Source organism: Oreochromis niloticus, linkage group LG17 (assembly GCF_001858045.2).
Source record: "Oreochromis niloticus isolate F11D_XX linkage group LG17, O_niloticus_UMD_NMBU, whole genome shotgun sequence".
Lineage (NCBI taxonomy): Eukaryota > Metazoa > Chordata > Actinopteri > Cichliformes > Cichlidae > Oreochromis > Oreochromis niloticus.
In genome coordinates this window covers 7661755-7673896 of record NC_031981.2, presented here as the reverse complement: position 1 = coordinate 7673896, position 12142 = coordinate 7661755, and positions in this window count along the sequence as shown.

Genomic DNA, 12142 nt, shown 5'->3' with positions numbered 1-12142 from the left:
AGTTGTACAATCTCCACAATGTCTCTTTAGATTCAAACGCAAGAGGCACTCAGGAATTGTGGGATTGATACTGCGTTAATACAAATTAATGTTATGTGAATGCAACCAGCTCTGAAATATAATAATAGCAAAATATTCATTGTACACCAGCTATCCAGTTACTAATATAAATGGATATGAAAGGCAAGCATTGGTATTAATAAAATAAAATCCACTAGTATCTCATTAAAAATCAAGAAAAAAAATTATAAACAAAATATTTTACTATAAATAGATTTATGTGGTATAGTAATAAATGCACACTTCTTTGAAATGTTAGTGCAGCACGGCTTGTCCCCTGATGGAAAAAGAGGAGGAGAGAGACTAGTCTCCTGCATTTAGGCTCGACCCATATCATTTACATGTTACCTATCAGGCACCTCGTTCTGCTGAAGCAGTAGACAGCCCTGCCGCTGTGGGCGAGCGAGACAGTGACGAAAGCCCGATCAGTCGGCTCTCATTTGCATATTTGCCAATTTCATTAATTAACTCAGCCCACCTAATCAGGGCTAATTGACCTATAAAGAGGGGAGGCCTCATTGTCTCGTCCAATCATCTTTATCACGAGGAGAGGAGGTGCGCGGCGAATACAAGGCACTCCAGACCTAGCTGTATTTATAGACATCGTATCTGGAAGTGTTTCACTCAGAAAATACTGTAAGTGATCAAAACTGAGCTGCTTTGACACATTGCAAGGACTGGATAAGAAAAAAAAGAAGTAAATGGACAAAATTCTTCACGTTGCTCTGGTGTTCTTGTTGAGAAAAATCAGAGGAGCTAATGACAGTTGGATGGGTCTGACTCTCCGCTCCTCTCCACAGATCCAGCGGACGGGCGCAGGGGAGCCAGCCGCGTCTGACACAGCTACAGAGACATAGCTCATTGTGACGTTTCCAGTTATTTCTGGTTGATTAGGGCCATTATGTCTCGAGCTCTGATTTATGTTGTCATTCCCTCTCAGCAGTCCTGCATCGATAGATCTTAATGAATTGGTAAATAAGGGTGAAGATTGCAGTTGACAACACCGCAACATTCCTCATTCATACCAGACAAGATTTATGTAACCAATTAGAAGCATAAAAAGGTGGGTTTGGTAAGGAGGGGGGAAAAAATCATCTCTTCTGAGCAAAATTACTAAAGTCTAGCCAACAACAAAATAGATAATGAGAAGTCCTTAACTTTGGCTTAGTTGTACTTTCTGCACAGAAAGGTTGGGGACTCGGAAGAAAAAGAAGAAACGATCCCGGTCCTCTTATGATTAAAAAAAATAAAAAATAAAATAAATATACAGAGACCGCTGAGTGTGTGTATGCATAGTCTGACTGCTTGACTGCACCTCTGCTTTAAAAAAAAAAACATACCCGAGTGTCCAAATCACATCAGAATAATGCCCAATCCAAAAAATCCTGATGGAATCAACAGATTAAAAATTAAGCCAGAGCACCAACAAAGAACCACTTTGATGTGGAAATGTTAAATTCAAGAAGCACCCCCCCGCCTTCACACACCTCCCACACACCCCCCAACAGCCAAAACAGAGACACTGAAAATGAAAAGTAAGGCATCCATGCAGGTGTGCGCACGCAAATCAACTGTTACCTTAATGTTTAATACAATCAGCAGGGAAATTTTCATCCGCATTTTGTAAACGCCTCATATTTCGATCGCTTAATCTCCCCAGATTGTAGTTATAGAAATCTGTTAGCAGGCAAATAAAAGGCCACTTTGTCATAAAAAAAATAACATAAAATAAAAAATAATAATCAGATAAAAGTGCTGATCATCAATAGCCTGTGACAGGCCAGGAAGACCCAAAGGGCAGCAGTGAACAGAGGTGGAAAATTAAAGCGGAGTGATACGGGAGCCGGCTCCTTTCAGCCTCTCTCCCTTCAAGCACATGCAAATGAGGCCGTGCTGCTTAACTGCATCATTTATGTGGATAATAGCGGCATCATCATTACGGGAACTCAAATTAAATTACATCACAATTAGCATAACAAAGTGATTGGTTAAACTTTCAAAACAAATAACGCAGCTCTGCTAATGAACAGTGTTAATTGGCGAGTGTGCATTCTAAATAAAACATGTAGGTAAACATGTGTTTTAGTCTAACAATTTTAAATTTCACTTTCCCGCTTTTTATTTCTTTTTTGGGGAGGAATAGAAGAAAACAGAAAAAGAAGACTTAAAACTGAATACTGCCAGGGGGATTTGTAAGCTGAAATATAAAATGTGTAGCATTTAATTTTATTGCGCTAAAGAACCTATTATATGCCAGACTCTGGAGAACAATGTAAATTATCTGCCTTCAAAATGGAGTTTGGCCAATTCTCCATGTGAACTAATCACATAGCTCATTATGCATTAGGGTATTAAATTATGAAGAGGAGTCCCTTTCACATTCCTGCACAAAGCCCTATAAAATGTTAATAATATGCCCACAATAGCCCAATACCATGCCTTGCTCACCCTCATCAATATTTAAGTAAACAAATGATCCCACTCGCCTTTGATAAAGATAATTAGTGCTTCACCAATTATCAGTCTTGTGACCTCTCTCCTCTTCAAACTAAACGTCTGCTCCAAAGAGTTTGGGATTTTTTTTTTCCTCCACACGCAAAGAGATGGGAGAAAAACAAATAAGTCAAACTTCAAGTAACAGCTTTGCCCTCTCAGAACACATATCTGCAGCTGATTAATATTTGATTGTTATTAGCTTATGAAAGGTTATTGAGTGGCTGTGCCCTTTTATTCGGCTTAATCATAGTGGTGCATCACTGTCCTCTTGATTTTAATGATCAATGATTAGCTTAGCAAGCGAGTAGCAACATCTGAAACACACACACACACACACACACACACTATCCAAATAGTACAAGAGCAGAAAATACCACAGCAAGTTCATGCACACACACACACGAATTCATTCAAACACACACACACACAAAGCCAAAACCAGCACACACGTGCTCACTTGTACGCATGCACACAGACACACACACACACACACACACAGCCATACACACTGAGCCATTCATCAACACTAATTAAGCAGCAGATTAACAGAGCCCGCAGACCAAGGCTGAACGGTTACACAGTGGGACGACCAACGGGGAAGGCAGGAGACACAGCCCGGCAATAAAATACAACCATTAAACACAGCCAAGAGCCTGAAGTCGACTATGGGTGACAGAGGATTGATGGCTGGATGAATGATGGATGGATTGATGGATAGATAGATGGATGGACAGAGTATGCCTGACTTTTTTTTCTTCTTTTTTTTTTTACCTGAAGGTGAGAAGTGCCAGAGAGCTTGACCGAGGAACAGAGTACTTGGCTCTGCCACCGCCGAGGGTGTCTAGCAACAACGGCCCCAAGTCGACTGGTGTCACCGTGTGAAGAGGCAACACTATCTGTGTCATCACTTTAGCTGTGTTTATGGGGGATGGCATCATAAACAAGCCACCCCCCACCACCAACCCCCCTACACTTCTCGCCACCCGCCACACAGCCCCCGCCCCAGTTCCCCTCTTCTCCTTTCCTCTCCTCTCCCTCTCTTGCCACCTCACCACCACTGTACCATTCATGCATACTTAAATCACACTCGCCCCATTAAAAAAAAAAGAAAAAAAGAAGGGAAAAAAAAGAGAAAGCCCAGACGCCTCTCCTGACAATTATTCTATCATTTCCAGTTGTCACCGGGGCAATTACCGATCGGGGGGCCCTTGTGCAGGTCGGACATGCAGGCCCGAAAGAGGAGGCTTGAGTTGGGGGAGAGAAGGAAAAGAATGGGAGAGGGACAGCGGAGGGCGTGTGTATGCGTGTGTGCGCGCGTGTGTGTGTGTGGAAGGAGGGAGGTGGAGGTGTGGGTGAGGGGGTGTAGTGTACAAAATGGAAATTTATGACAGAGAGACGGTGGCTTCTTTCTCTCTCCGCACTGGATATAATTAGACCATCATTTTTTTAAGTCTGAAGATAATGAAATTTCGCAATTACAGGAAAACACCACTTAATCATTTCATTCACCGGTTTAGTGGAAATGAGCGATACCGCAATTACTAGTTAAAGCTCTGCTTTTGGTGCATTTTTAGAAAATAAATCTGAGATAAGTTTTTTTCATTTATCTCAGCTACTTCTAAAAAGTAGCAATAAAGCATGTGCATCCATGCATTTGTGTGCAAATGTCTAAGTGTGTGTGTGTGTGCAGGTACTCTGCGTGTGGGTGGGTCCTGTGTATGACTGAGAGAGTGTGTGTATGTGAGAGTGTGTGGGGATCTTCACACGGGGACTGCTGTGACTCGTCACAGGATGTTCGCCGGCTCTCCCCTTGCATCTCGCCTGCATGCTTACCAGGGAGGCTCGCGCTGCTCTCGCTCTAATCGCACATCTGCTTCTCTGAGCACACGCTCTCTGTCTCTCTCTTTCTCTCTCCCTCGTGCAAGTGCACACACACTATCGCTCTTGCGCACAACCTGCCGGACCTGCTCTCTCCTTTGCTCTGTGTAGTCGGCATTGCTGAGACAAGAGGGAGACAGAAGTACGAGAAGAGAGAGGTGCACTCGCCGCAAAGGTATGTGTGTCTGGCTTTATACTAGTGCTTTTCCTTTCAGCTCCGATTGTGTGCATGTCAAAGTGTGTGTGTGTGTGGATTCAAAGAGTCTGAATGGGATTAGTGAAGGGCTCAGCGGCAGTCGGTAGCCTCCATACCGTGCACGGGGCACTTAAAAACAATTAAGCCATATCACATCCGTGTATTTCCAAGTTACACGACATCACGAAGCACTGCTACGTTAACACAAAACTAAGTCATAAATAGTCCAAAAGAGGCAGATAAAATGACCTACCTTTTAAACAATGACTGAGAAATCCACTCTCCCTGGTAAGAAGCATTTGAAGAAGTATTCTCAGAAACCTGAGAGCATTACGGTGCATCAAAAATGAAGAGAAGGGGAAAATGCCAGTAGCGGAAAACAGACGGCAGGAAAGTGGAGGCAAAAAAGGAAGAAAAAAAAGTAGAGTAACTAGCTGACGCTTACTGTCAAAGACATCACCAGAGAAGTATTTACAGCGGTATTTACAGTAGTGCGAGGGGAGAGCACCTCTGCCTGGTCACGTCTGAGAGACAGTTGCCGTTTCAGTGCTGCCTAATTAAAACAAGTCAGGCAGCCCCGCTGGATTGTTTTGACGCCTGAGGACCAATAGTACACAAAAACCAGTGGCTTGATCGGCGGGGTAGGGGGGCTGGTCGTGGGGAGCAGAGAGGAGGGGGCGGAGGGTGGCGAGAGTTGGCAAAGAAATGGGGGGGGTACTGGAGGAATCTGAGAGGGGAGGGAGACGACAAAAGGTTGAAAACTGGCGAGACCGCCACATGCCGAATGCTTGCTTACTTTTTTTCTAAGATGATCATTAAAACTGTTATAAATACCTTAACAAAAGGTATTTTTAAATGCAAATCATTGGCCAAACAAAACAGTTATGGGAAGGGAAGGAAGAAATATAAAAAGATATACAGAGAGCAAAAAGAAAAAAAAAATTAACACATAAGCTGACAAACATTTCACAGCTTTTCTCCTTCAGCCAGAATGTTTAAAGGCTTGGTTTACTACTTGATAAAAGGGGAAAATGTGCTTGTACAAATGTTACATTCACATATTTGAAGCCTAATGAATTAGGTCAGTATCTATTACTAGAAGTGCAAAAGCTGCCAATCCCTATCGCCAGCTAAAGACGCTGACAAAAGCTGAAACGAGCTGAACGAGCCTCGGCTGGGATCAGATGTGCTGCATGTGATGTATTGACGTGTTTCCCCCATTGTAAACAACGCACAACGGGCAATGAGACGGAACATTTAGGGCTAATGGTGTTTGCCAATCTTTTTGTCAATTTTTTTCCTCCTCTTTCTCTCCCCTTTTTCTCCCTCCCTCTCCCTTGCATGCCACAGATGTTTTTCTTAGTCGCTCCAACAGACAGGAATCTACTGGCAAGAAGAAAGGCTCGGTCTTCCCCAGGAGAGAGGAGTACAAAGCCCCCAGTCTGCACACAACAGATGCCGAAAGCTAGTCCATCTGCCACCAGCTTGCAGTGCCACATGGGCCTGAGAGATTTAATACAAGAGAGGACTTTTATTTATTCCTTTGCCTATGTAAGTTTGTGCCACATAATCAAATACAAATATACATCTAAATCTGGCAGAGATGCAACTTTAAAATTAAATTCACACTAACGGACACACACATGTGCGAGCATACAGGCAGCCGCAAGAGGTTATAGGGAGTGCAAGAATCTTCTGTTTTAAAGAGAGGCACCCGGGGCAACTATGACAGATTTATTTAGGCAAAGATGTAGCCCCCAACGCGGGGTAAAGACCACTTGAACTCACAGCTCAGAGCGGCGCACTGGTATAATTTAACAGCCTCTGAATAGCACATTATCTCCCCGGCTCTGTTGGAGCATATTTTAGCTGTATGATATCATTATTAAGAGACAAACACAGACCAAAAAAAAAAAAAAGGTAGCATTTTCATTAGTGTCAACTGTCTGAGCTCTGAGCCAGGAAAGGTAAACACCAAACAATCATGACAGGCTGAAAGAGACCGTGGGAGCTGAAGCAGGCGAGAGAAAGAGAGATGACAAGAGTGGAAAAGCAAGCAAGAGAGAGAAAAAAAAGAGAGACAGCGACGGAGAGAGTCAAAAGGGGCTAACATTAAACAACTGCTGTTAATTGCTCTAAGCATCCACATTATGCCAGTAATTTCTCCCATTTCTCTTTCAGCGCTAAGGGCTTCAGGCTAGAAAGCTCCTTCAGCCCCTTTAATAAACTACTCAGTGCCCCACTGGAAAAGACAAACACGAGGCCCCTGGCCTTAGAAACATTTGCCTCACTAGGGGGAATGCTATGCCTGTTTCTACACTTCTGTGACAATTCTGTGCCTTCTCCCTTCAGGTATTTGTTCCCCACGTCTCTTCTTCCAGTGCTTTCTGCTGCCAAGGTCAACAGAGACAAACAGGCCCACCAGCGTCTTGATGTGGTGGCAGCAGAACAGTGAGAGGGGAAAGAGGGAGAAAATGGGGGAGATGGATAGATAGACATGTGTAGTGGGTACAGTGGGGAGGGGCGATGGTGGCAGCAGCTGGTTACCAACCTCGGCAAAAGCAGCAGCAGTGGAGGAGCAGTGGATCTGAAATGCAGTCAAACTCCACACTGATGATAGCAATAAATGCTTCCCATCTCCCCGCACTGCTAGAATTTCCATAGTTTATACGCACACAAACACACCACTACTATTTCAATTAAAGCTACACTGGCACTGGGGACAAAGTCAAAGCACATGCACTGCTGTAAGGTCAGCTACTAGGAGCCAATCTTCAGCTATAATTTTATTAAGAGGTATTAGCTTAAATGTATTGAATTTACAAAATAATGCACTAACTTTTAAATAAAACAAAAAAACATTAGGACAAAAGGCAAGCACAAAGATTTCTCAGAGATTACAAGTGTAATATAGGTATATTTCTCCCAAACCTTTCAGTAAGTCTATTTATGTTGTCTTACTTCCCAGAAATTTAGTCCCACCTGGAACAATTGGTAGAGCACCCGTCATTATTCATCACCTAGCACGCTAGCAAGGGCAGCCTTACCACTGCAGGAACCGTTGGCTTAAAAATAAATAACTTTGAGTTCTAAAACTTTGTATTAAATAAAAATAGGTTTTCATATGTCAGTCCTCTGAAAATCTTTTTGAATAGAGAGGTAAAAAGATTTGCTTGCCTTAATACTGGTGATCCAGTTTGGTTTACTCATAGCACATTCTTCCAGCTTGACACTGAAAGTGGTCAGCCAAGATTGAACTTGCAGGAGACTGTAAAGGCTTTTATAAACACATTTTACTGTCACAGAGGAAATAAATTAAGCAGGGATGGTGATGAGCCCTTAAATTGCATTTATGACTTCATGGTTAATTCAAGTTTCTACTTATATTATACATATGTTACACTTGTATTGAAAAAAAAAATGTATATGTTATTTTTATATAAACATGTAATATGAGCTCAATAATCCTGACTTTTCAATATAAGGTTTAAAATGTCCTCTTTTAATTTTCCCATTTTTGGAAATAAATTCATGTCATGCACACACATGGACACACACACACACACACACACACACACACACACACACACACTCCTTTCATAAGTTGTCACATAAATGTTCCACAAGCACAATTCCTGTTCCACTAAGTCCTGCCTACAAAGAATGAAATGAATAAGCCAAATAAGGCATAATGAGGGGGTAGGGCTCTTACTAGTCCTGGTCAATGCTGATCACATGATATGTTGCTTATGGCCACAGAGCAAAGACCATTACAGACCGGTGATTATATAAGTGGTTGGAAGGCAGCACCATTTTAATATACTGTACTTAAGCACCGGGGTATCCATGGCAACTTGCCCTGCACCGTGCATTTAGAAAATCCCTCATGAAATGCCTATTAAGTGGATGATAATGACAGTGTCCAAATATATTTGCATATGTATTTGACAGCCAAAAAAGAAAAAGACAAAAAACCACAAGAGAAGTCAATGGGGGTAGAGGGGTCCCCGATTGTTGCAATCATAGTAATAATCATAATAAATATGTTGACTTTTGTTTGTTTGCTGCCATTGTAAGAAATACAACATTTTTAAATCAGTGATTAATGAAAGGCTTTGCTTCCAGTAAGACCAATACTGCCACAGTTGATTATTATTGGTAATGTGTGTGAATTAAGGCCTCCTCGCCTTCCTCTGGGATTCTCCACATGTGACTTCCATTTGCAACTCTGGCCGAGTGCCCAACAGGACATCCCTGAGAGAGTGTTTGCTTGACTCAATATCAACAGCCCGAGTAAGCAGCTGGAGGGGACACTCTGGCCAAACCCAGCCATCGCTTCTATTGAAAATAAACTAGGCTGTGCATTCACTGGGCCCAAAAATATCAACACGCGCTGCAAGGAGCCACGTATAGCACTCTGCACTGTTCCGCTGGTGCCTCTCAAAGGCTTAATGATACCTGCACCTCCCCTCCAGCTGCTTCTGCCGACGCTGTAGCTACACACAGACGGCAGGTGGGCGGGAATTAAAGTATACATTACAGCAGAAAAATAAAAAGAGATCGAAATGACAGAAGTCAGACAGTTCAAGCTAACTGGGCCTCTTGAAGCGAAGGAGCTGGTAGACTAGCGACAGACACTCCAGGTTAAATTGGCCCTCCAGTGCCTCCTCTTATTTTCCCCCACCACCGCAGCTGCCTCCGATGCCCACCCCCAATTCTAAAAAAAAAAGAAAGAAAGAAAAATAGCTTTTCTTCAAAAACATATTTGAATTAAATGAGTTGCTGAAATCAAAGGCTCAGCTGAGATGGATAAATTTAAACAAGCAAGTGCAGCTCACAGCAGTTTACCTGTTATACAGCAGATTGGAAGGAGATGAAAGAATAGCGCATGGAAGACAACTTCTCTTTTTTCACAGCAGTAGATATTATCATATAGTAAAAGGCAGCTACGGTTTAATTAGATTCCTACTAGGAGAAAAGTACATGCTACTGAGTTGTTGTGGGTTTTTTGTTTTTTTATCTTCTTGGCCACTGAGATGTCATCGAGCTAAAGCAACGGCCAAAAAGAAAAAAAAGGCGGGGGGGGGATTCAATAGTCGTCTCATGCATTCAGATTTCCTGTTAGGGGATGAATCTGAAACCCATTTATGACAGTGATCTGTAGTGTCTGAGGATCCCACAGCTCCAGCTCTGCCAAAGAGATTATCATTCCCAGAACCACGGCTACACAGTTGAATGGCAAAGAGACAAGCTTCACTGGCAGTCAAAAGAGCACAACACCTGTATATGCTATGCAACAACCCGCTATCTAACATCCAAGGAATCCCATCAATGCACTCACAAGTAGCAATAAAAAATGCTTTCATGCCGGATGAAAATTTAGATGCTGACCGTGAATTAGATAATAGGGAAAGTTTGGGAATAATCCCCAGAAGCTGTTGTGACGTGGAGCTTTTAAGTGGACTTTACAGACCTCCGATTACCTCAGCCTTCTGGGTTCACTGCTGACATAGTGGCTATCCATTCATGACTAAAACACCATTCAACTTGATACCAATTACACCTTTAAAAAAAAAAGACTTGATCAAATTAATTCAGGAAAATGGCATTGTAGCAAAGAATAATAAACTCATTATATGGAAAACTCAGACTCTCATATTCTCCACACCACGGCTAATTCAAACCTAATTTTTACTAGCCACTAATTTGAGGGTGAAGGGGTTGGGGGGGGGGGGGGGGGGGGGGGGTGAAGTAGGAATTACATCTGGAGGTAATTCAATGTGTGGAACTGAGCCCAGTGGAGGCTATAATACCCCCCCACTCGCCCACACGCACAAAAAAAAATACAAAAAAAAGACAGACAAGACATAGAGGAGGAACTATTTAGGTGAGTGGGACTTCCGGAGCACTGAAACGACACTTCTCACAAAAATGTTTTCATTATGCTGTCACCAGACACAGGCTGGAGAGGATATAGGTGCTGCAGGCACAGACAGAGAGACAGACCGAAACACTGATAAATGAGGAAGAGGGGGAGAGTTTTTTAGGAATTGTGTGTATAAGGTGCAGGCTCCTCCAGACAGCTGCACTGGCTCAGGATTTAGCCAAGTATGTGGAGTTGAGGGAAGGTTGCGGGTTAATTTTGACTCCACCGTTGGGTGTTGTGCCCGCTGTAAAATCTCAGAGTTTATGAGGAAGTCTCCCTCTCAAGTGACCAGCTACATCTGGGCTGCCTAAGTGGGCTGCCTAATAAATGGCACACTTTTTCAATGATCTGCAATTTCAAAGCACAGAGTAAAGGGTATCCAGCTGTATCAATTTCACTGTATGGATGCAAACTTAGCAGCTATTTCCAGGGAAGTATTTGTGCGGAGACTAGAAGTGGTAATGTTTGAAAGATTATTCGTGATGACGCTGAAAGCAGTCACACCGCTAGAAACTGCGGGGAACAAAAATCTAAAGTTTGGCTCCCAACAATGCCTGCAGGAGAACATTAACATGTGATAGAGAAACTCGCCTCAGTCCCTTCCACACCAGAACCCCCTGCTCTTCACTTAAATCCTTTGCCATCCCTTCAACGCTAAATGTGTTTTCCAAATGAAAATAAACGGAGTCCGACTGGTTTGAGGCAGTCATACTCTGGAATATGAGATCAAATAAAGGCTTCTGTGGAGGCTGAAAGGAGAAATGAAATGGCTTCTGAGGGGGAGATGTACCGAGTAATAAAATTACTCCTTTATATCTTCCTAAACAGCACATGTTCCCCCTGGAGTGGGTGAGGGCTTCACTTCGGTCAAAGACAAGTATGCAAGTGGCAATTTTTCCTTCAGGAAGATTCCCTGATACACTTCTGGAGACTTGGCACACTGCAATTTTCTTGAAAACGAGAAACTATTTCAGCAACAAGTTAAGCGGAACTTTGGAAGTTTCACTTTGATGATGTGCTGGTACACGCTGTCATTGAAAGGTATGTTCCATTAAATTGGAACAGCAAGATGATTCATAAGCCTATTGCTTTTCAATGTGTTCAAACTAGGCTGAAATGTTCGACTGTATTTTATACTAACACATACAGTTGACTTAGAGCTGACCATGATGTACCACAAACACAGCAAATCATTTTTGGGATGAAAAATGTCTCTGCTTTGAAATTGGTTAGCTATTCCAATTATACAAGCACCACTCCATTTGGCATTGGGGGGAAAATTTACAACAAAAGTATGAGTCTAACTACTTAAAATCATGCAATTGATTTGTATTATTAAAAAGCTGGTCACAATAATATTCAGATGGACTTTTTCCACTACAGCAGAAGGGCTGTATTAGAGGAAATTTGCAATCGGAGAGAATACATTATAATTCATTATACAGTAGCTATTAAACCTTCAGTAAAAATGCTTTAGTACAAGGATTGAGCCACTTATCAGACCTACTCACTACCTTTAAAAGCTGTCCATGTTCAGTGCTCTGAGTGGCAAAAACGCAATCGCTGATGACTTTGAAAATAGGACG